At 33.2% G+C, this 26,234-nt stretch overlaps 1 protein-coding gene across 6 annotated transcripts in view; it reads left to right on the top strand.

The window, feature by feature from the left end:
* LOC124359652 (cGMP-specific 3',5'-cyclic phosphodiesterase-like) overlaps nt 1-26,234 on the top strand; it is a 507,337-nt gene that overhangs the window by 2,180 nt on the left and 478,923 nt on the right. For 3 of the 6 annotated variants that reach the window (XM_046812568.1, XM_046812567.1, XM_046812569.1), the window contains exons 2-3: nt 5,292-5,489; nt 19,835-19,888. The gene's annotated coding sequence lies outside the window, so the exon portion shown is untranslated. The remainder of the gene's footprint in view (nt 1-5,291; nt 5,490-19,834; nt 19,889-26,234) is intronic. The other 3 variants (XM_046812571.1, XM_046812573.1, XM_046812572.1) reach the window with 1 other exon arrangement.

Raw genomic sequence — 26,234 nt, 5'->3', positions numbered from 1 at the left:
TTACCAACTATTGGGATTGATCAGACACAAACAGGCTGCCACTGAGCTGATGAACAATTCCCACAAGACGTGTCTCTTTGAAACTACTTTGTCTGCAAATGGCTGCCGCCTGTTGAAGCTGTTTATGACATCAAATCCCCTGAGTAATTTGAATTTTCTCTTTAAGCTTGAAGTATTTCTTGTAAATCAGCTCATTTCTAAATAATAGTAGAAAAATGAGTAAAAATCAAAATTATGCAACTTGAAAATGAATATCTTTTATTAAAAATGAAATCGATTGATTGAGATGTATTCATTAGACTATTGATATTTGTATATACACATATTTTGTTGATTCTCCTTTGAAAAATACGAGAATTGTTAGAGGGCAAAGCTACATTTTCAAATGGGCCACTTTATGTTCCTTTAAATGTAAGATAGAAAACCAAGATGTTAAATGTTTATATCTGTAATATAAAAATTTATTTTGATTATGCAGTTCATACAGTCTATAAAATTTGCATTGGGCTAGGCGTATAAAGTGTTAGATTAGAGATTAACCCCAAAGAGGGTGAAGGTATGAGCGTTATTGGATACGACACGTAAAGTTAGAATAAAAAAAACAGAAGTCACTTTGGTCATTAACATTATAATAGTTTACCACCTACTCCTAAATATCCAATCTAAAACCAAATTAGAAAGAAATATCTGTTTAATTTCACAGTTTAATATTAATATACGCCAAATAACAATGTATTAGAAGTATATTTTAGTAATGACTATTGAAATATAAAAAAGAAAATTGTGTTTAATTCTTTAAAATTGGGTTGGTCAGGTTTCGCGTACGCGAAAAGTTCACGGCCATCAGATGTATTAAATCCTTGGGTTTTGGTCGTGTAGCCAATCACTGCAGCGGGGATCCTGACAGGAACAATATTTGCTTTAAGTGCGGTGGCCAGTACATGCACCTCCGCTGAGTCGCGTCCTGTGTTATGAAGCCGGCTTGAAGGGTGAGCAGGTGAGACATTCCACTGGGTCTAGTCGCTGCGGTCGTATAAACGACTGCTCCAGAAGCTCAGGTCTCAAAAGAAATTATAAGAGTTCTTCAGTTCAACACGCAGAGGAGCAAAATTGAAAACGATCTGCTGTACCGGTTAGCTTGGGTGAGGACCAGGAGTTTCGCCTATTCTCCTAATACTTCACAACAAATCAACCCATCGCGAACTTTAGTCAGATGATCAATTCCCTTGACAATGAGATCAGAAATATCACCGACAGGATTAATGTTTTCAGTGACTTTAATGCCAAAGTGGTGGAGTATGTTACCTCTGAGACTAACAACTCTCGAGGCCGCTACGGCCTGGAAATGGCTGCAAAGTCGGGACTTCATATCCTTAACAAGGGCGGAGTTTCCACCTTCTGTCATCTAGGTTATGGAGATATGATCCCGGACATCTCCTCTCTGAAGGGATCGCCCACTGAATTACCGATTGGCACGTCTATGAGGACTATTCCGCCAGGGGCCACCAAGCCATCCTTTGTAAGGTTCTTTCCAAACAGGCAAATCCGGACACCAATTCTGCTCCTCTGACTCGACACTATTAGCCGTGTCGAAAAAGCTCATTTGAGGATCTCGTTAAGAACCAGACGCTTGGTCATCACGGAACACTGAAGATCTGACCACAGCGAATATAACTCTCATTTCGTCCGCGTGTGAGCGGTCCATGCCTGGAGTCTCTCGTACGAGGGACACCAGTCTATTGGTGAACCCCTGAAATCACAGAATTCCGGAGATGTCCTGGAGCTGCACATATTAGCCGGTAGTCCGTGGGACAGTAAGCCTGCGGAAGTCCGGCACTATTGATGGGACAACGAGGCTCTCAATGTGCGCAAAAAGCATTTTAACCTCCTCTTAAAAAAAAGAACGTGAGCTAAATTCACGCTAATGTTTACACTGGGAAATCGAAATGATGAAATAAAGAAGTTTATTCCACAAATAATACAATTGACAAACATAACAATGATGGAATACACTAACCACTATTTTCAGTAATTGTGGTTAGTTAACAAATTAACAATATAAATTACGATAGATTAGTTGTGTTCAGTTCAGTATAATCATAACAGTTGACGTGCAGCTTTGCATTGTTTCTGGTGTGTCTTGTTGCGGGGGAGGCGAATATAGATAATATAAGATTGGCAGATAACATTACTTACAGTAAACCTATACTAAGATTCTTTACAATACAGTAGATATATCGTTTTTAAAACTTCATGTATAATGTTATTTGATTTCACATATAAAGTACAGTTTCATACTTAATACAAAGGCATCAGCGAGATGGTAATTTCAATCATACATATAAATTAGCAAATATTTTCTTGTAAACAATTGTGTTCCTTTTTACCTAAAAGCCATATTTTCAGTTTATTACCCAAGAGGTTTGTAAAGTACAATGAGCATTTCTTTACTTTCAGCTGGTACATTTTTAAACTACTTCTGTTTCAGATATAGGATTTTTTTATTATAATCTTGTTTACTTTTGGTAACATGAATAATATGATAGTGGCATATTATAGTGGTGAGAACCATCTGTTGCCACTTCTGAAATAAAACAGTCGTGAGGTTTTTAAGTAAACAAATGTTGGATATGAAGGATGTTCAGGTGTTCGTAAAGAGGAAATGAAGATTCTAACTTTGATTTTTTAATAATAATGCGTAGAAACATATTTGGCGTTCTTCTAAGGTTCTTTGTTTATTTGTTCTTTGAAGTTTATTTTTGACGATGGAAGGATTGTAAAGGAAAAATGATTTCCCCGGACATTTGCCATCGTATACCATTGTATATTGGGTAATAATACATAATTACGTATTAGATTATTTATTGCAGATCTAGAAACGTAGTGTTACTGATTTTTTGTTTCACAGATCGATGACAACTGTGTGGAAAAAAATAACTAAGGTTGTCAACAACTTCTTTGACCCACCTGTCCAACAAACAATGCCATATTGAAGTCTAGAGTATATCAGTCCAAAGCATAAACCACAATAAAGCTATATAACAAAAGTTCCTTAAAAACGTTAAAAGTTATATTCCAATCGATTATGCAAAATGTTTTCCATAAGTTTTCCACGTTAGATGTTCATCGACAGTTTTATCTAAATATATACATGATTTTATTTTTTCAATAATTGCACAGTTGCAGTAAAACATATTATTACAGCTACCGTTATTGTATTTTATTGGTAATTGGAATTAAAAAACTTCATGATCATAATTTATGTATTTTGTTTTTTTCTGTATTTAATACCATATTATTTACTTTGCAACACTGTTTCGTAATAAGATCGTGAAAAGATATGGGAAAGTGAAGATTATGTTTACCTTTATCAAAATATACAAACGCAATATCATATGAAAGAGGAAATATGTTACCTTAAATATTTTTATTCAATAAATCAGTTATGAAAATAACGAATATATTTGCAGCCAGCACAGAATCGGCCATAAATGACCGGTGATTAAATTAAATGATTACCTATCCGTACTTGCTGGGTGCGACTCGTAAAAAAAACTTGAAAACCTTTTAGTGCTACGCCTCTAATACCAATTACCTCCATCTTATTCACAGAAGATTTTGATTTACAAGATCAAACGCTTTTGTTAAGTCAACGAAAAGTGCAGACGTTGTAAGACGAAGAATAATATTAAAAATGTCGTATAATATTGAAATAAAATTAATTAGCGCATCTTCATTTGACTTACCTTGCGTGAAACATAATTGCCTATTGTCTTGAAAGTTTATTGTTTTAAATATGTTACGTCTTTTTTCATAGATTTTTCAAATATTATAGAAAACATGATAGCAGACTAATTGGACGTATGTTTTGTAGACTTTAAGAATTTAGTTTTTTTAACAGTGGAATAAAAACAATGACTTTTTTAGCGCCTCTATCTAATACATTCATAGAGAAAAATCTGTTATGAAACTAGCATCGGGCGTGCCACCGAAATGGTTAATATCTTTACATTTCCTGCATATGAAGAAAAGTCAAACTAGCGAATCTGTGGTGACAATAGAAGCTTAATTTAAAAACGTAAAGCGATGACATAAAAGAGGATACACTATCTTTGTGATTGAATTGTGGAATCGGGATGAGTGGCGGTATTTTAAAAGACTCATGAATACCAGCTTTCAGTATAATATGTACGATGAACATTAATCCCAAACCTTTACTTTGCGCAAAGCAATGACGTAGGCCTACGCTGCATGAAATTACTCTAGATAGCGGTGGTATATCACAATGTTTCAACAAATTGATTTTACACTCCACAACATATTGCTTCTCCCGTGTGTAGAGTGTTTCTTCTGAACACAAATTTGCTCCAATATACAGGTGATATAGCGAGTGACTACTATTGTGGTTAAAAATTATAAAATATGAACAAAAAAGTTTAGTTTGTTTTTATATGCCTTGTGTAATAAAATTTAGATTTTAAATTGGATCTCACTGACGTTTGGTATACATTATTGAGCATATCTTTAAATATAGTTGTACAAATCAACATCATACAATTTAGTTTCAAAATAGTGACTGTTTATAAAAATATATTATAAAAACAAATATATATATATATATATATATATATATATATATATATATATATATATATATAATTTTTCAATTTACATTGAATCACAAAAAGTATATGTGTGCGTGAGTGCGTGCGTGCGTGCGTGCGTGCGTGCGTGTGCGTGTGTGTGTGTGTGTGTGTGTGTGTGTGTGTGTGTGTGTGTGTGTGTGTGTGTGTGTGTAATGTTAAATACAAAATTTTAGAATATTCAAAAAATAAAATACGGATAAAAATATCAGTCAAACGAAAAAGCGTTTGAATGGCGTCAATCTTAGCTTCTTAATGACTACCATAATTTTACAATAACAGGTCATAAACTTATTTGGAGTTTTTTCAAGTTAGTTAATTCAAGCCTCTTAAGGTGCTCAAAACTGTGTATTCCTTAAGTGATTCAACACCATGCAAAAATATTCAATTTCAATTTCAAAAAATCTTTATTCCACAACTTTGATAAACAGTTTTCATTTACACACCTATGACATACATATAGAATATGACATACATATAGAATATGACATACATATAGAATATGATACACATATAGAATATGATACACATATAGGACATAATATACATTTCTTAAAATAAATAATAACTGAAATAGACATTAACATAAAGGGAAAATTAGGTTGATTAATTTATACAGTTTTTCTTAAATTATAAATACTTTTCTAGGTATCTACAAAGCTGTGAAATAGTAGACATACCCCCTAGGCAAGCCGGTTTGGGTTAGCCATCCCTATTATTAACAAAAAACGACTTGGAGGATGGCTGTGCTGCATTACTACAAAGCACATAACTTCAGATATACAAGTTTGTGCACACAATTTCAAAACTAATAAAAATACTAAATAAAAAGACTTCGCAAAACAAGTAAGTGAATTATAAATATATTATTAAAAGTAATAAATCCTTTTTATAATGCATAAAGTACTTACAAACTAACAGCCTAGTAGTTCCTAGAGTACCCTATGCCAATTTATGACATGGACACTTCTCTTAAGGCATTACCCTGAGAAAGCTTTCACAATCTGATAAACTTAAAAGGAACGATTTTAAATTTTTAAGATATGCGTTTAAGGAGACATTTTTATCAATATATTTAGAAATTAAATTGAATATCCTCGGTGCACTCCACGAACAATATTGTTGAACCATAGTTAGATTTGATTTAGGAACAAAAACAGAATTGTTTCTTAATATATAAAGTAAATTCCGTTCGTCAAAATGTTTCGAACTTCTGATAAAAAATTTTTTAGAACTTTATAAATATACAAATTACGAAAGGGAAGAATTTTTAACTCCATAAATAATGGCCAGGAATGATCAGTAAAACGGGAATTGGTTATGATTCTCAGGAAGGACTTTTGGAGGATTATGATAGGATATAATGTGCTGAAGTAAGTACCTCCCCAGCATGCTAGTCCATATCTTAATCGAGATCCAACTAAGCCATGATACATGTTAATCAGGACTTTTTTTGGACAAATGTTCCTTAACAAGTAAAAACTCCTAACAGTTCTCTCCAGCTCTCTCTTTAATTTGTTTACATGGCTCTTTCAAGAAAGATTTGAGTCTATTATTAAACCTAAGTATTTCATTTGAGTCACCGCTTCCAGCTTTAAGCAATTACAGTTGCTATTATTTTTACATTCTAAGTCATGGTAACATAGTGGATTTTCAAAATTTAGTTTGTTTTTTGTATAAAAAACAATGTATTTTGTTGTTTCACTTAATATCATAAAATTCTTATCAAACAAAAAACGAAAATAATTTAAATCTTCCTGCATTAAGTTGCGAATTACTAGTAGATCTGGATTAGTGTACGACAACGCTGTGTCATCAGCAAACGCTGTCAATCGGCCATGCAACCTGCCTTTGCACAGTTCATTAATATATACTAAAAAAGAGACTGGGCCAAGAACTGAACCTTGGGGTACTCCATATCTAATAATGTCACACTCACTAAATTTGCCATCAATTTTCACATATTGTTCTCTATGTTGTAGGTAGCTTACTAACCATTCATAAGCATGACCCCGTACTCCTGCCAACCATAATTTATTTAAAAGTATACCATGATCAACTGTATCAAATGCTTTTGTTAACAGAATTAGCACAACTTTTATTTAAACAACCGTTATCTTCTATTTGTGACAGTTAAAAAAGTAATATACTATAACCACTTAAGGTTTTTATAAGTAAATAATTAGTACAATATACCTTATATATATATATATATATATATATATATATATATATATATATATACATACATACATACACATACATATACACATATACAAAAAGAAAAAAAAAACATTAATAGTTATCATATGTATTATGTAAAACTTTGCACCTAAAAACAAAATGAAACAAAAGATAAGTTTAACTTATAAAATAAGCCTAAATAACAAAACATATGAGAAGAAGAGTCGTAGAAGTCACTTACAGGTCACTGATGTTGTCCATTGAGTTTAACACCTTCACAGGATCGCCTTGACTTTTCCGCATGAGTACCTTTCCGCCGCGGATCCACAGGTAGGTATACTCTTTTTCCCTCTTGGCTTGTCGCGCGGCGTTCAGCAGTCGACGTCTCCCTGCGCTGAGGCTCTCGTTGTCATACACAACCTCGGCAGGCTTATCCGTCATCCCCAGATCGTGGCTGTTCAGATTACGCTTCACACGCTGCTTATGCAGAAGTCCCTCCGCGTCGATCCGTCGTACCATCTTGATGACAATGCCTGGTGGTCTGTCACTGCCGTCTCTGGTCCTCAGCCGATGACACGCGTCCACCATCATATCCTCCACTGGGTAGTCAAGTGCGCGGCCGACCATCTTCACCACTTTCAGTACATCCTCTCCCTTATAATACGGTACGCCGTGGATCTCAACAGTATTCCGGCGATAATACTGCTCCGTGTCGTCAGCCCTCTCCTCAGCCTGGGCCAACTTCTTGCGCAGGATGATGTTTTCACTTCTAAGCTCCTCAACGGTATTCAGCAAACTCTCCAACTGCTTTTTCTGCTGACTGACAATTCCTTTTGTTTCAGATATTTCTTCGTGACACGCGTTTAAAGAAGCTCCCAAACTAGTTTCAACGCGTTTAAAGTCATCTTTCAACTCAGTAAACATCTTGAATATATCATCGTAAGAAACTTGTCCTCCAGTAGATTCCATCTTCATACTTTGGCGCCGCGCTTTGGAACAAGGATCACAGCGCCAAACTTGTTCCTCATCAACTAAGTACTTAACATCTTCATTGCTAAGATTTATACATTTGGGATGAAATGAACCTCTACAGTCAGAACATGTAATTTTTGACTTAACGTTTTTCAACGATTTCACACAAACTTTACAGTCAGACATAATTTCCACTTTACTACATCACTGCTCTGAAGAATCAGAATATCAATAAGAAAGAACTAAGCTAAAAAATAATAAAACATTAAATAAATAAATTCACTGATTTAACCATACACACGAGAAAGCAGGCGAAGTCACGCAAGGACCATCTGCATGAACTCTTATCTGTTAAAGAAGTAGATAACAAACTACGCAGCTCAGCCGGCACACAATATTTCTGCTCCGAGTCTGATTCATTACTGATGTAATGTATAGAATTCTTACAAGATATTATAAAAAATAAGCGAAATTACTAAGATTATCGTTGTGTTAATTTTGATGGTTTTGTTTTATCTAGTCTGATTTTCATAATTAAAATACTCATTACTGACTCTGACTCATTACATTATATTCATACAGAATATAAAACTGATTGGCTCAGTAAGTTTTTAACGGGACAAAAAACTGTAAAAACCTTATATAAAAAGTTAAACCATACATAAAGATTAAAATGTCACACCGACCCAGTAAAATAACAATCCACTTGTTTTTGCCATTTCGAGATATTACAACAGAGTAATGTGAAATGTGCTATCTACTCTCAATGAAGACATTTTTGCGACTTGTCTCAGCAACGTTCTGTGTACTTTGTTCTGCACCACTTTCTGACAATTTTCTTGTTTGCTTGCTGGTTTCTGGGATCTCATTTGGCGTCTCAATCTCAACTTGATAACGCTACCATTAAGTTGCCTCTCTGTTGAAAACACACATTCATTTATGTACGAATAATTACTAAGATTATTCATATTGGCATAGCTAAGAAAGAAAATAGATTTCATGTATTAATTTCATTTTGGAATATGCGATTGAAGATTAAAATGTTTCAAGATTAATTAAAACAATATATATATATATATATATATATATATATATATATATATATATATATATATATATAAATCTTGTATTCCTAACTGCTGGAGTTTTTATATATTATTATCAAACAGTTTTGTGTCATAACTTGCCACAGAAAAAGATAATGTGACAAAATATTTTCAAGCGCATAAGTGGTCTCAAACATGCTTAGGGTATAACTTGCTTTAATTAACGTATATTTCTCAAAACATTTTACGGCCAGGGATCTTGAAACCTGTTTTTATGAAATATTCAAAACGTAACGGAAAAGTTGTAAATTCAAAGAAAGTTTTAGTTTTCCAAACTAAACCGCAGAAATCGTCATGGAATATTAAAATATATGCAAGGTTAAAAATTGACATTTAAATGGTTTGACCTATATATTAGTGATATTTATGAGTGAAATGGTGATCTGCAAGTCATTATCCAAGTTTAATATGGAGATATAATATGGAACCGCTGTCTTGGAACTTTTTGTATAGTAAAGGGGAACTGAGAGTGTGTGTAGCAACTTATATACCAAGTTTATTTATGCTCATTTAGAATATATAGTAAATATCATAATAAATCGTATTGCTGCTATGTTATTATTCATTTTCCAAAACTTTTGTGGAGTCTACATGGAAGTCTTACAAGATATTATATAAGAATAAGGAAAATTACAAAGATTATCGTTGTGTTAATTTCGGTGGTTTTGTTTTTCATAGTCTGATTCTCATATTTAAATATTTATTTCATTTTGAAACAGAGCTATATTTTTTACAGACATTCTATGCTTAGGGGAATGCGAACTATTTCTCACCATACTCCTCCTTGCAGATTGCATACAGCATTGTAATCATTCCTTTGATCCCATGTCTAAGTAGTTAATATGCTAATTTGATAACTGTCGCCTACTCAACGTTCCACCTACAGCATTCCATGGAGACAACAACTAATCCGCCTATCCACTCAGGGGCGCGGTCGATGGTGGAGGACTCCATAATTTGATCATTGTTGCTTACCCAACGTTCCAACCTACAGTATTTCATGGAGACAACAACAGATCCGCCTATCCACTCAGGGGCGCGGTCGATGGTGGAGGACTCCATAATTTGATCATTGTTGCTTACCCAACGTTCCAACCTACAGTATTTCATGGAGACAACAACAGATCCGCTTATCCACTCAGGGGCGCGGTCGATGGTGGAGGACTCCATAATTTGATCATTGTTGCTTACCCAACGTTCCAACCTACAGTATTTCATGGAGACAACAACAGATCCGCTTATCCACTCAGGGGCGCGGTCGATGGTGGAGGACTCCATAATTTGATCATTGTTGCTTACTCAATGGTCCAACCTAAAGTATTGCATGGAGACAACAACCAATCCGTGTCTCCACTCTCAGGCTCGGTCGATGGTGGAAGACTCCATAATTTCATCTCCGGTTGCCATTGGTGACTCTCTTGTTAGTATAGAGACTCTTGTGAGGCTGTTTCAGATCTAATGTAATTTATCTTCGATGCCAAGTGGACGCCTAACACAATATAAGGTTTACATCTTTATACAGCTAAGTTCTTCACAATAATATTTTTAGGATTACGATCGTTATCTTTCGTTATAATTTCAAAAGATCATTTTTGATTGAGCGTGAGCTAATACTAAAATCACTCGAGGCTGTAAAACGTCATTACAGACGTCTTTTAAGCCTCAAAATAGGAACTACATGTAGACTTTACATGTTTCTTGACGGTTAATTTTAATATTTTTAACACTGATTTTAATGATAATGAGATTAGGCTAAGCGTTTGTGAATTTCTTAAAATTGGTCTTATAAGTAACCATGATGGCATCATAAATTAGTAGATCAAATGGATGTATAAGCAAACTGGAGTTCTTCACGTAAGATGTTTACCATGTGACATGGGCACAGAAATTAGCAGAAGAAATAAATGTGCAAGGAAAAGATTTTAGCATGTGAAAATGTGAGCAATACATTAAATGAATAAATAATAAAGTGGAAAGTCATTGTTAAAAGTTTGTGGAAAGATATGGTTTCAGTGAATTCTTGTGTTGTAGTAACTTCCCTAGCTCAACGGAACTTTCATTATTTTGAACACTGTTATGAAACTGAAGGATCAAAAATGTAAATGTATCACGAGAAAAGATAACTCGAGAAAGGTTTCAGCTCTATACTTTAAATTTTGTATGACACTTAATTCCAGTCCAATCGTTGAATTTGCCTGGGCTTATAACTCAGTAGATTGGCAAAATGAGATTCTGCCGGGGTGATGTCATAATTTATTTTCTCTCTGATATTTTGTGCGTCTATTTACCCGGAAAACATCTCAAGAATGAAATGTGCTATAGGTTGGAAATTTGACAAGGAACCTCAGCGAAGCCTGTTACGTGATACAGGTATGCTTTGTAACTATTCATAATAGTTAATAAACCTATTAGGAAGACTATTAATTAAAATTTGATATAGATCCGTTCAGTTCAGATAAGTACCGCTATACAATAAACTGAATAATGCACTGTGTGTAAAAAGTTTTATTAATATAAGTTAATGACGAATATTATGTTGCTAACGTCCTAAAAGTACTTTCCTATATCCGCAGATTCCCCAATTTTAGAAATTCTTGCTTTTATATATATATATATATATATATATATATATATATATATATATATTTTTAAATATTAATTCACCCTCTTATTTCTTTCCCTCTGGATTTCTTTCAACCGACCTCAGAATTCCTGGGGTGTCTACTCGTCAAGCACTGCATTTTTTGCGTTATCCAGATTTACTTACTCACAAAATACCGCTACCATCAAGTTTGTTTATTCTCAAGGTTCTTCCTGATTCTGCATTCTCTGACCAATGTTAATTCATTATCAGAATCTCCTTACACTTTTCTCACCAATTAGGGCTTTAGAACCCTACTATTCATTAGTTTCTTTCTCCACTCTTGACTGAGAATCCCCTAAAATCTTTTAATCTTCCCCTTAATCCCTGGCTTTTCGTTATTCAGTACCCAGGACCCCCTGAATTGTTTTCCTTATTAATTATGTACCTGTAAATTGTTTTAGATTTTTATAAAAGTTATGTGGAATACGATAAATTTGTTATTTAGCAATTTTCCCCTTTTTCTGTCTCCCGGTTTCGAATCCCAACAAAACTGTCGTAGCCGAATATCAATTTCTTTCTTAGAAACCGAAATAGGAATGATTCTATAAAATATTTTACGATTTTTCTTTGAACGGAAATAAGTAACGTTCACTACTAGGGCAAACCATACTATATGATAGTAACAGCTAGTGGGGTGCAGTATTTTATAATTGTATATACTGAAAATAACACTGTTTCTAATAAAGAAATGTATTAGAACTTTTGGTGGTTTCAGTTTGATTCCTAGCAAAAGTGTATCAACGAGGTGAAAAAGTGGGGCACAAACATTGGACTGGTTGAGGGGAAGAACTGCATGATGATTCGACACATCAATCATTCGTGACTTCCCGGCGCTAAGCATCTATAATGGTTTTTATTTCATCTGTGCTCACATTGTGTTGTAGATCTATCTGTGGATACTTATGCACAAGGAGTCTTGGGTTTACAAGCAAAACATGATGTTATAGTGCAACACAGTTGTATTGTACGTGGTTAGATTCAATCGTTTGTTTATACAATTACATAATCGCCCAACCATCTGAGATTAATAATATTTGTGATTACATGTAACAATTTTTAAGCTATTGGTATTATTACAACAACTTGTACATTTAAGAAAAAAAACTTTAAAAATATGAAAATAATAAAGTGAAATATACAACGATTATGTTATTTATGAGTTATTATTTAACGAATTCTTGAAAAAGTTTCAAACAAAATTTAATATAAAATCCTATAATTCATGTATCTAAATGTTTTATTTATGGCCTCAATTACTTTCTCTTCTAATAAACACACGCCAGACGGGTCAGCGTGGGAGGCTTCACTTTGACACCACATCGGACACCATCCTGGCCGGAGAGCAAATCCCAGTGGACTTTTCTATTTTCAGTTTCGATATAGGGGTAGTAAGGATAAATTTCAACCCCCTAAATTTTCTCATTTGAGAGTGTTCGTGTACGGAAACATACAAATTCATAAATCTACTTTCGTCGTCAACTTGATTGGAGGGATTCCAGTAAACGCTCAATGGGTTATCTTTGTATATTTTAAGGAAACAAGATTTTTTGGAAATTTTATATCGCCCAGTGGTGGAAAAAAATCAGTAAGACTACATTTTGAGATCTAAAATCTGATCTCTTCTTTAGGTAAATAACTAACCTAATACAAATTAAATCCTGATCTATACGTGTCGCAACGCTCTGGTATGATTTGTTTATTTTAACCTAGATCTTAATTACTTGTTAGGTTAGTTATTTGCCCAAAGAAAAGATCAGATTGCAGATATCGAAGCGTAGTGTTACTGATGTTTTTGTGTCACTGAATGATGGAAAATGTTTCCTTCACGATCCTTCCATCGTCAAAAACAAACCTTTAATACATGAATGTGTTTTAAGGGTACAACTCTAGGTTTTATAATTTATAAATTTATTGAGACATTTCCCTCTACAACTTCTGTAGACATAAACCGGGATCACTTGTGTCTGAAAAACGATTGACGAAATATGTATTGATTTTCAGATGGTAGAAAGTTCGGATGGCAGTTAATTCCTTCGATTTTAAGAGCACTTATTTTACTTAGTTATATGCTTCATATATGCAAATACGAGTGTTTATTGTGTAAAATAGTGAATAGAGTATACAGCGCTGTTTCCCAGTTCTAAACTATGTACAACATTTAAAGACCCTAAGTATTCTTGTACTCAATAAATAGAAACCTTTTAACTACTTTTAAAACTAAATTCAAATTCAGTTTATAACACTTTTAATCAGTAATCGATGAAAACAATCTACAGTAAAAGGCCATTTGCCGTTAAGCTTACTATCAAGATTACTTTGCATGACAAATCGTTCAGACTGTGTACTAAACTAACTAATCCACAAAAGTAACTTTATCAAATTTTACTGCAAATGTTATCACAATATCAAACATATGTTTACTAATTTTTATTCTGTGTTTTTCTCGCTGCCAACGTGGTTGCCCATAAGACCAATGTAACTGTAGTCACCTTTATTAAAAGATGACTAATTACTGTCTATTAAGACAGAAATTGAAACTCCTTATGGATCAATGTGTACAGTTTATAATTCCGATATAGAAATAGCACAGATATATATTCACCAGATTCCAACCTTCTAGATCAAGTTGTTCGACAGTTTTCTTGCATACAGACAGACAGGACTCAGGTTTAGTCAGAAACTGGCGGGAGAGCCTTAGTTATAACTTTAAATAAACTAAACACAATGTTTACCCTCTTATTTGTCGTTAACACCCGTCAGTTGATAAATCTTGTGGTTCTGACTCCAAATAAAAACCTCCACTCTCTTGGTTGCATTGTATATTGGGCTAGACAAGCGATAGATCCCGTAGTTCCAACTCAAAATAAAAACTTTTACTCTCTTGGTTACCTTATATGTTAGGGCCATCCAAGAGATCCTGTGGTTTTCGCTCAACAAAACTTGAATATTCAGGTTTCCTTTGTATGTTGCGCCAGACAAGTGGTAGATCTCGTAGTTCGGACTCCAAATAAAAATAATCACTCTTATTCTTGATGTACTAAACTTAATAGTTGATTACTAAGAACATTATATTGCGTGCTAGTTTGACAGTTGAAATATTCCGTGGAGTTTGTACTTTTATTTCGCTTCTTTTTCTTTTAAAATTAAATTAGACATTTTAGAATTCTCAACCTCAATAAAATGCTTTAGTTTATAATTTTGGGCTTCTCTGAATACTGTCGTATAATTTTAAAAGTTGTATAACAGCCTTATGAAACGAAATGTATTATCAAGAGCAAAACATAAATTCTGCTCACGGATTTCTAAAGGAAATGAGTTTAATGTTAGCTCGAGTTCCTGGAAAGGAACGTAAACAACATTAACTTTACATTATCAGATTATAACACGCGACCTGCAACAACTTGCAAGCAACTGGATACACTCGTTATTATTTTAGGACTCGAAACGATATTGATTTTGTCGGTAATTATTAATTTATAGAAAAAAGCGTGGTCCTAATAATGTTATAAATGCAATAGTGCTTTGTTCGTTTGTTTTGTTTTCACGCATAAACTAATCAACTGATTATACTGAAATTTTACATGTCCATTCTTAGGGTTCCTATGATGAGTCTTCTTATTACACAAATCCCTCCGGGTTACGCCCCACTGGTCTCTAAAGCAGCAAGAAATTTCATCTTCGTCTCTAAATATGTGTAATATGAATTTAAAGAGACTGTAAAATGTAATCAACTGTTCTGTTTAAACACTGTATTACAACAGTGCGACAATATGTTTAAATATTTTAACCAATATTTTCAATTTGTTTACATTAATAGAGTGAAAGCATACAAATGTAACAATACTTCTTATCTTCTATTCTTCTTCATCAAACCAATTAATATATTCTAGATTTTACATAATGATCTAAATTGTGAGTGTGTACATTTAAGGGATTAAATTTGGTTTCTTTAGATATTGTGCGACGGTATTTTTACAGTAGCTGAAGGAACAAAAAAAAAAAAAAAAAAAAAAAAAAAAAAAAAAAAAAAAAAAAAAAAAAAAAAAAAAAAAAAAACTGAAGGACTAGGCATTAGCATGATTGAAAAAACCATTCGCTCTGTGACAATTCTAGGAAACAAGCGAGTGCAGTGAGTCTGCAATTATAGCAAGTGGAATCAGAAAGCAATAAACGAAACAGTAAATGCAATTTATATGACAGAAAATCGAGGAGGCGTCATTGTGTCCTAATAATATACATACTGATATTCCTAGACTGTACCAACGAGTACGATACAACATACATGAATTGGGAAGCAAGACTTTACTGTACTTTACTGTAGCATGTATCAGCGCTTTACATATAGATGACAACTGTTATAATGTAAGTATTGATATGTGTAGGCTACGTATTATTGATGATGATTTCAGTTATTAATTTTAATATCAATATCTACATCCATAGAATTTAGAAAACTACTTTTTAGAATACTACCTCATTACAAAATTATGTATAGGTCTATATACTGTATATTGTGTCTTGGGGCAAAATAGTAAACTCCAATTTTGCGTTGGAATTATAATTAATTTGAACTAGAAGTGCAAAACCTGTAATAAGAATTACTCGAAATTTTGCTTAACCTGAGGTCCTCCTAATCATGAACACTGAAAAATGGTTACCTGATACATGACATATGACTAATTCCATTTGGAACTATCATAGCACTTTATCGTATTACATCACAAGTGGGATTTACTAAAAAAATAAACTGTTGTTCTTACATATTTTGTAAAATTTAGAACTAAGCAAGTTATTAACCACGAAATTAAAATCGGTAAAAATCGGTAAATATAAAATAATAAAACTCCCAGATAATAAAGTTACACATGAGAAATTACAAAGTGATAAATTAATCATTATGTGTGGTAAGATTCGAGTGTTTAGGTGCAATTATACAAACATACTTTATAGAAATAAAAGGATAACATCTTTGAAAAGTCTTTTTATATTTTACCATACTGTATCTTACATCGCTTTCATCATCAAGTTTTACCATGTATATATTTTGCTATATTAACAGATAGGAAATTCCCTTATTCATATTGAGAGTGATTAAAATTATAGGACTGGTTGCCATGTGTACTATATAAATAAGAAAAGAGTAGTTATTTCTGTTTTACGTTTTTAGCTACTTAAAACACAATGGGATTTTCTTTACTAATACAATACATTAACTTATTAAACTAACGCATAATCTGATGTAAGATAGGTAAATTCAAAGTTTTTAAAGTACAGTATGGTTCTACTTGTTAACGACTCAGTGTATAAGGTTTGTTTGGACTTGACAACATCAGATTATCTATAAAACATAAAACAACTATAAATATTAATCTGTAATAATAGTAATTAATTACCGATTTCTCTTAAATTTATCTTTCTTTTGTAATAATTGTTTTCTTAACTTAAAATTATTTTATCTCCCCATTATTTCAACCTCAATCTTAACTATTTTTTAATGATAAACTATCGCTATTTATATTTAAACTATTCTATGCCATTAATTGAATTTTTGTTTCATCTGTCTTTATTGATACGTTATTTAGTTATTACTTACAATTTAATAATCAAATGGTAAATTTAGGCCTTATGAGCTTATACTTCTAGGTGGATTTCTTAAAAATTAACAATAGCAAATTATACCAGTTTAAGAGACATACATTATCGCGTGTAAATTTTATTCAGTAGATATAACTTTAAAGTCAACGTTAACACCATATTCTCTAACCATATTTTGTTCGGCAGTAATTTAAGAACTGGATGTTTCGGGTGAAAAACTCTATTACTCTATTTCAATCACATATATGCGTTTTGAGTTCCTTAAGAATTCACATAAATTAAGACTCCATTCCTACATAATGATTTTATTTGAGATGTACCAACAGAGTTACTTTAGTTTAGTGTGAATCTAGAGACCTCTTGTAAACTTTTATGTGATTGTATAACAGTTTTATTAATGAAAACTAGTTTATTTATTAACAATGACAGACTAATGCCTTATTCTTTAAAACAATATTGATGACTCGTATTCCTTGATACAGAATATTACCATTTATAGCATAAGATAGTTTTATTAAATATTACGAATTGTCTTTGTAACTTATAAAAACTGAGGTTTAGGTACAGTGTTTTACTATTTCTACTTTGCTTAAAACAAGCCTCTTCGACGTTCTTATGGGCAGATTCAGCGGTGAAATCTTCTGCAAATAAATAAGTAAACAGAATGAAATAATGTAGAAGATATACTTTTTGAAGATATGTCATCCTAAAAATTCAATATGATAATATTGATGGGTGCATTCATTATTAGGTAGCGCATCCATCGCAAAGAAGTCATAAAGATCTATAAAGGGATCTTAATTTTCCCAACGTAACCTTTTTAAACACAAAACTGTTTTAAAGGCGGAGAAGACAACGTAACTCATCATTTTCATGCGCTGCTGGAGCTTAACAAATGGCTTTGTTATTCGATCACGATTCACAGTTTTTCCCATAGGAACAACGACAATCGTTAGAATATTTTTAACTCTCTTTTAGTGTAGAAGGTTTGTGTAACTTTTCCTTTTAAATTTACAATTAAAAATAAATTAATTTGAGAATTTTGCGCATTGCGTTAAACAAGTTCATAATTTAGCGTTTCAACGACAAAAAAAATGTATGCTCCTGATCAAAGTAGCCTATATATATATATAGAAACTATAAATCAATTGTATAATGTAAAACAATTAAAAACATATATCTAACAAAAATAAAGAACATCAGAATAATGGAGTAAAATGTGATGAGCTTTATTGTTTTAATGGGCCAGATTCGATAAGGGCGGCAATACAACACGTTCCGTGAGACACAGTCAAGTGCTTCTCTGTAAAACATTGTTATCTCAGTGTTATCTAAAGTATTACTGAAGCACTAAAACATTTGTCACAGACAACATCTCAAAGTCATGTGTCGTATCACTGAAATGCTGTGCAGTTTTACATCCAAAACATGGTTATAACATAAACATGTCAAAGTCATCTAAAGTATCATTAAACAATGTGCAGTAGTACACCGTAAACATGGTTATCACAGAAAACATGTCAGCCTTCTAAAGTATCATTGAAACACTGTCCAGTTCTACAACAAAAATATTGTTATCACATCTCAAAATATCTAAATTATCGCTGAAACATTGTACAGTCATACAGTCAAAACAATGTTACCACAGAAAACATATCAAAGTTATCTAAAGTTTTACTGAAACCCAGTCCTACAATTAAAAAATATCATAAAAAACATGTCAAATATCACTGAAACACTCTAGAGTCCTAATGGGCAGAACTAGTAATTAACGTTTACTGACTATACCACAACACTATCGAATTTTTTTACTGGGTCTAACCAGGCCATTATCCTCAGCAAAATGTCTATGTTTGGATTACCTTTGATTGTTGTGACGGACCATAACATAAGTAGTAAAATAATATTATATTATTACTGAAGTGCAGAAAATTATTACCAAGTATCCGCATTGAACTTGCCTGCACAAATGTCTATTAATGATATAAAATAGGCCTCTTGCTGACATATAGAGAAAGTCCCTAAGTATCAATTTTAGAGCTGGTTTGTCAGGGGACTGCTTTTACTCGTTATACCTGTTATGGCAGGCAAGCATTCCCTCGAGTACTTTGTGCTTTTATTTTGTGACAGAAGCTCAAAACATCACCTGTAATCTATTGTGTTTATATAACATCATAAATGAGTATATTCTAAACTTTGACATTATAAACTTGTATTTTCAGAGAAACAGAATGGGAGCAATACTAATGTAGAAAGATAATTAATTTAAGAATCTGATGCTCTACTGGTTTTATTTTCCCAATAAAATACTGGCATTGGTCTTGTCATTATGGAAAATAAATTAAGCATGTACCCACGTTTGGTTTAAAATGATTCCCCATAGAATATTGTTAAACTAATTTGAAATACTTCCAATCTAGAAAAAAAGATTAAGTACATTGAAACACGTTATATTAATCCCAGTAATAGTTTTAAAACTTAAGGCAAAGAAATACAACGTGTGAAATAGCTTTAACAAGTGTTCATTAAATTGTAAAACAACCAATTTTAATAATTTTTTATTTATATACTAAAAAATTTTAAAAATGCCACAGTGCACCATTTCAAACAAATAAATTCCTCTATAAGCAAGATTAAATATATTACCGTGTTGGGTTTTCATATAGAACAATAATATATTTTTGTTTCAGGCAAGCGACAGAGAGACACCAGAGTTTAACAAAAGCTCGAATCTATTCTAAAAGGTTGGTAAGTACTATATTAAACCTAATAAAAAGTAAACTAAAACTAATTGTACAATTCCAATACAGACATAAAGTTTTTGCTGAATAGACGTTTTCTTTTTGTTTAGAAATGTTGTGTTTTACCTGAGATAAATTGTATCTCATCCAACCGAAGCGAGGCGTATATAAATCGTAGACCTCCAGGTTTTAGAAAAATGGGAGAGATTTGAATCATGAAACAAGAAACGAGACAACGATAAATGTCACACTTAAGACCGCCCGAGATTCTCACGCTTAATAATGGAAGCTTGGAGTATCAGAATATTCCTTCATCTCTTGCACGTTACCAGAACTGATGCGTACAGTTATTAATAAACGGTTATGTTCAGTTTATAATTTAGTCTTTAAATAAATTAAGAGCCATTTATAACTAAAGTGGTGTTAATTAATATTTTGAACACCCAAAACATTGTTTTAGTCACAGCCTTTAATGGCTTTTTCCAGTAGACAACAAAAATATTAACTTCTTTAATAATATCAAGGGGTAATATAGTTATATAAGTTAGTTTTATATAGCTTTTATACGTAGACTTAGAAAAACTATTTTTTCTCTAATGTATTCCTTATATGCTTATATTATTATGAAACGTATTTTATGACGATCGAAAATTACTTAAGAAAATTAAACATAAGAGTCGATACCATTACTTAAGTAGAATATTTTGATTAATTTAAAACCACGACGTACAACAGCAGTTAAAGATCATTATGTTGTATTTCACAGAAATCAATAGATCGTTGAATAGAATTTCCTAATTGTTGTTATAAATGAGTTTGGCCAATATTAGTTGAAAAAACACACGCATACACATAATTTGGTTGAATTAATAATTTACTGATATGTTTGGAACCAAAATAAATGTACGGGTAGGCCAACATTCTTCAATCCGTAATACTGAAGTCAGTTGCTACCCAGTTACCCAAGATCCCTTACTCTAGTAGCAGCTTTACCGAAGAGTTGTGGCCTATATATTAGTGCACGATATGTGCAAAAACTCGGCGATAGAATTAGTGTTGACTATGGAACAAAACTCTTGATATAAAGGAGGATAATTGAAAAACACTTAAATAAGTAAACCTAGTTACTGTAGGGATTTATTGAATCACAAGGTTTAAGAGCTGTATAACGGACAGTCACACATTTTATATCTCATAGGGTTCACTTCTGGCTGGCTTATAACTTCCAGTCGAACCCACACTGGGTACAGCAAAAACCGGTGTCTCTTAAATCTGGGAAACCATAAGGATGTACAGGAGCAGCACTGTTCCAAATATAGAGATTTTGGGGCGCAAGGGTGATTCGATAGGTTTAGTCTACTGCTGGAGGTGACTGCCGGAATTGGTAAGGTTCGTTCCCTAACAGTCAAAGGTTCTTGCCAGCCTAGACATAAGGGTGCGCCACCCCCTGCCTGCTTTGACTGGAGAGGCTGGTTCAGAGCTGGCTTCCCCTTCTTCCAAGAGACATGACGAGATTAGTGCCCTAAGTGTTTCCTCATGAATCTCGACAGGAGGCGGCTTCTACCTCCAACTTTACCCTTCCAGAATATTTTGTCACTTAAATCTGGGAAACCATTAGGATGTACAGGAGCAGCACTGTCCCAAATATAGAGATTTCGGGGCGCAAGGGTAATTCGATAGGTCTAGTCTACTGCTGGAGATGACTGCTGGAATTGGTAAGGTTCGTTCCCTAAAAGTCAAAGGTTCTTGCCAGCCTAGACATAAGGGTGCGCCACCCCCTGCCTGCTTTGACAGGAGAGGCTGGTTCAGAGCTGGCTTCCCCTTCTTCCAAGAGACATGACGAGATTAGTGCCCTAAGTGTTTACTCATGAATCTCGACAGGAGGCGGCTTCTACCTCCAACTTTACCCTTCCAGAATATTTTGTCACTTAAATCTGGGAAACCATTAGGATGTACAGGAGCAGCACTGTCCCAAATATAGAGATTTTGGGGCGCAAGGGTGATTCGATAGGTTTAGTCTACTGCTGGAGGTGACTGCCGGAATTGGTAAGGTTCGTTCCCTAACAGTCAAAGGTTCTTGCCAGCCTAGACATAAGGGTGCGCCACCCCCTGCCTGCTTTGACTGGAGAGGCTGGTTCAGAGCTGGCTTCCCCTTCTTCCAAGAGACATGACGAGATTAGTGCCCTAAGTGTTTACTCATGAATCTCGACAGGAGGCGGCTTCTACCTCCAACTTTACCCTTCCAGAATATTTTGTCACTTAAATCTGGGAAACCATTAGGATGTACAGGAGCAGCACTGTCCCAAATATAGAGATTTTGGGGCGCAAGGGTGATTCGATAGGTTTAGTCTACTGCTGGAGGTGACTGCCGGAATTGGTAAGGTTCGTTCCCTAACAGTCAAAGGTTCTTGCCAGCCGAGACATAAGGGTGCGCCACCCCCTGCCTGCTTTGACTGGAGAGGCTGGTTCAGAGCTGGCTTCCCCTTCTTCCAAGAGACATGACGAGGTTAGTGCCCTAAGTGTTTCCTCATGAATCTCGACAGGAGGCGGCTTCTACCTCCAACTTTACCCTTCCAGAATATTTTGTCACTTAAATCTGGGAAACCATTAGGATGTACAGGAGCAGCACTGTCCCAAATATAGAGATTTTGGGGCGCAAGGGTAATTCGATAGGTCTAGTCTACTGCTGGAGATAACTGCTAGAATTGGTAAGGTTCGTTCCCTAAAAGTCAAAGGTTCTTGCCAGCCTAGACATAAGGGTGCGCCACCCCCTGCCTGCTTTGACTGGAGAGGCTGGTTCAGAGCTGGCTTCCCCTTCTTCCAAGAGACATGACGAGATTAGTGCCCTAAGTGTTTACTCATGAATCTCGACAGGAGGCGGCTTCTACCTCCAACTTTACCCTTCCAGAATATTTTGTCACTTAAATCTGGGAAACCATTAGGATGTAAAGGAGCAGCACTGTCCCAAATATAGAGATTTTGGGGCGCAAGGGTAATTCGATAGGTCTAGTCTACTGCTGGAGATGACTGCTGAAATTGGTAAGGTTCGTTCCCTAAAAGTCAAAGGTTCTTGCCAGCCTAGACATAAGGGTGTGTCACCCCCTGCCTGCTTTGACAGGAGAGGCTGGTTCAGAGCTGGCTTCCCCTTCTTCCAAGAGACATGACGAGATTAGTGCCCTAAGCGTTTCCTCATGAATCTTGACAGGAGGCGGCTTCTACCTCCAACTTTATTCTTCCAGAATATCCTGTCACTCCGGAAGCAGCCGAAGCTCCGTAAAAGTCCTTATAAGACTAGGTCTATTTTTTGAAGCTTTTTGCCTTAAGAGATAAAAAAATGTTATACATTATGAACATGTTATGTATACAATGAACCGATCTCTTTGGAATAATGACAACTCCTAGGTAAGTTAGGAATACGTTTATTAACATAAAAATCATACTGTAATACAGATGAGGTTGGAATACTTCAACACAGAGTTTACGTTGATCAGCTTGATATGATTTTTATACATAGACAACATCAATTTAATTTTATTGTGCAATTTAAGTTTCAAACTATAGGGCTCTAAATAGAAGGTCACTTTGAATACAAATTGCCCGAGACGGGAGAAGGCCCTTATTCCGGTGCAAATCGAGGTCAAGGGCTAGTCAATATATAATTAATTTTCATTTGAATAGGTTGAGTCGTTAAGTAAACTACTTCCCGTTACAAGTCGTACTTCAGGGGCCTTTCTGTCGGAGATCAACAGATGGTAATTTCTTTACTCTCTTTCAGCTGTTCATAGTGAGCTTTAGTGCACTTAACACATTATGCTTGTCTAGTAATAGCTGTACAGAACATATCAATGTAAATTAAATTATTTAGTTTTTATTCATTGTAATTTACTACCTCAAATAATGTAATACACAGTGTTATACCAAAATTACTATAGGAATACTCTTTAATGTTATAATGTTATACTTACTAATTATGTTAGAGATGTAGCCTCGAAAAGTGTTTTATAATAAATAACATAATATTAATAAACTTTTAACACTTTTAAACTTTTATTTTTCTTACTATGTACATTTCGGAATCATTGATTCCATCTTCAGGTACAAAATAAGGTTAAGTTAATTATAAAAATAAATAATTAAAATCAATTTGTCATGTGTTTTTTACTACCTTGGTGGCTAAATTTGTTGTATTTAATTTTATGTGAGATCATTGTATATTGTTTAAAAGTCTATCGAATAATAAATTTTTTGTTAGAAAATCTTTGTCATTTAATAATATATTATGATTAATTTTGGCACTTTTGTAAATTTCAAAATGTTCTAAAGTAGATAATAAGCGACTTTTTTTGCTTGTGTGTAAAATTTCAAGATTGTTTTCGATGTTAGTGTATGTATGGCCGGTGTTATTTAAATGGTCTGCATATTTTGAATTTGATGATGTTTTCAATGATTTTATGTGTTCATTAAATCTAAGTTTGAATGATCGGCCGGTTTGTCCAATATAGTGGGATTGACAATCGTTGCAATTTAATTTGTATACTCCACTATTGTTGAATTTTAAATTTTTATTTTGGTTTGTTGAATTGCTTTTGTTTTTGATTAAAAGTCCAATGTTGTTCGATGTTTTGAATGCCAATTGATATCCTTGTTTATAAAATGATTTGTTAATTTTGTGATAATGTTTACCAAGGTAGTCTGATTGAATGTATTTGATATCTCTTTCTTCTTTCTTCTTGTTTTCTTTCTTTTTGTAGTTCTTCAATAATATATCAATCATGCTTGGTTTATATCCATTATTTTGGGCTATGTATTTAATAATGTTTAATTCTTTATAAAAATCTTCAGTTTTCATTGGAATTTTGTGTAATCTGTCGATCATTGATTTGAATGCAGCCATTTTTTGGTGATATGGGTGATTCGATGAGGAAGGAATAACTAAATCTGTGTATGTCGGTTTTCTGTAAATTTTGAAATTGTGTTTTTTGTTGATCTTGGTTATAGTCAAATCAAGGTAGTTTATTGCATTATTTTCTTCAATTTCACTGGTAAAATGTAGATTATGATGGATTTGGTTTAAGTAGTTTTTGAACATGCCTATTTGTCTTTCATTTCCTTTGAATAGACATATTATATCATCAACGTATCTGTAATAATAAATTATTTGTTGATGATACAAAATTTACCAGTGAAATTGAAGAAAATAATGCAATAAACTACCTTGATTTGACTATAACCAAGATCAACAAAAAACACAATTTCAAAATTTACAGAAAACCGACATACACAGATTTAGTTATTCCTTCCTCATCGAATAACCCATATCACCAAAAAATGGCTGCATTCAAATCAATGATCGACAGATTACACAAAATTCCAATGACAACTGCAGATTTTATAAAGAATTAAACATTATTAAATACATAGCCCAAAATAATGGATATAAACCAAGCATGATTGATATATTATTGAAGAACTACAAAAAGAAAGAAAACAAGAAGAAAGAAGAAAGAGATATCAAATACATTCAATCAGACTACCTTGGTAAACATTGTCACAAAATTAACAAATCATTTTATAAACAAGGATATCAATTGGCATTCAAAACATCGAACAACATTGGACTTTTAATCAAAAACAAAAGCAATTCAACAAACCAAAATAAAAATTTAAAATTCAACAATAGTGGAGTATACAAATTAAATTGCAACGATTGTCAATCCCACTATATTGGACAAACCGGCCGATCATTCAAAATTAGATTTAATGAACACATAAAAGCATTGAAAACATCATCAAATTCAAAATATGCAGACCATTTAAATAACACCGGCCATACATACACTAACATCGAAAACAATCTTGAAATTTTCCACACAAGCAAAAAAAGTCGCTTATTATCTACTTTAAAACATTTTGAAATTTACAAAAGTGCCAAAATTAATCATAATATATTATTAAATGACAAAGATTTTCTAACAAAAAGTTTATTATTCGATAGACTTTTAAACAATGTACAATGATCTCACATAAAATTAAATACAACAAATTTAGCCACCAAGGTAGTAAAAAACACATGACAAATTGATTTTAATTATTTATTTTTATAATTAACTTAACCTTATTTTGTACCTGAAGATGGAATCAATGATTACGAAATGTACATAGTAAGAAGAATATAAGTTTAAAAGTGTTAAAAGTTTATTAATATTATGTTATTTATTACTAATTATGTTTATATAGTTAAGATTAAATTTTAATGGACTAAATTTTGCTCTTTAAGGAAAACTTCTAATTACCTTTATTTTGGATAAACTTGTGGACTTTAGAAGTAAAAGTATTGTTTATTGTCATT

Source organism: Homalodisca vitripennis, chromosome 4 (assembly GCF_021130785.1).
Source record: "Homalodisca vitripennis isolate AUS2020 chromosome 4, UT_GWSS_2.1, whole genome shotgun sequence".
NCBI lineage: Eukaryota > Metazoa > Arthropoda > Insecta > Hemiptera > Cicadellidae > Homalodisca > Homalodisca vitripennis.
Note: the sequence above shows the minus strand (reverse complement) of the source record. Positions and strands in the feature narration are given on the sequence as shown.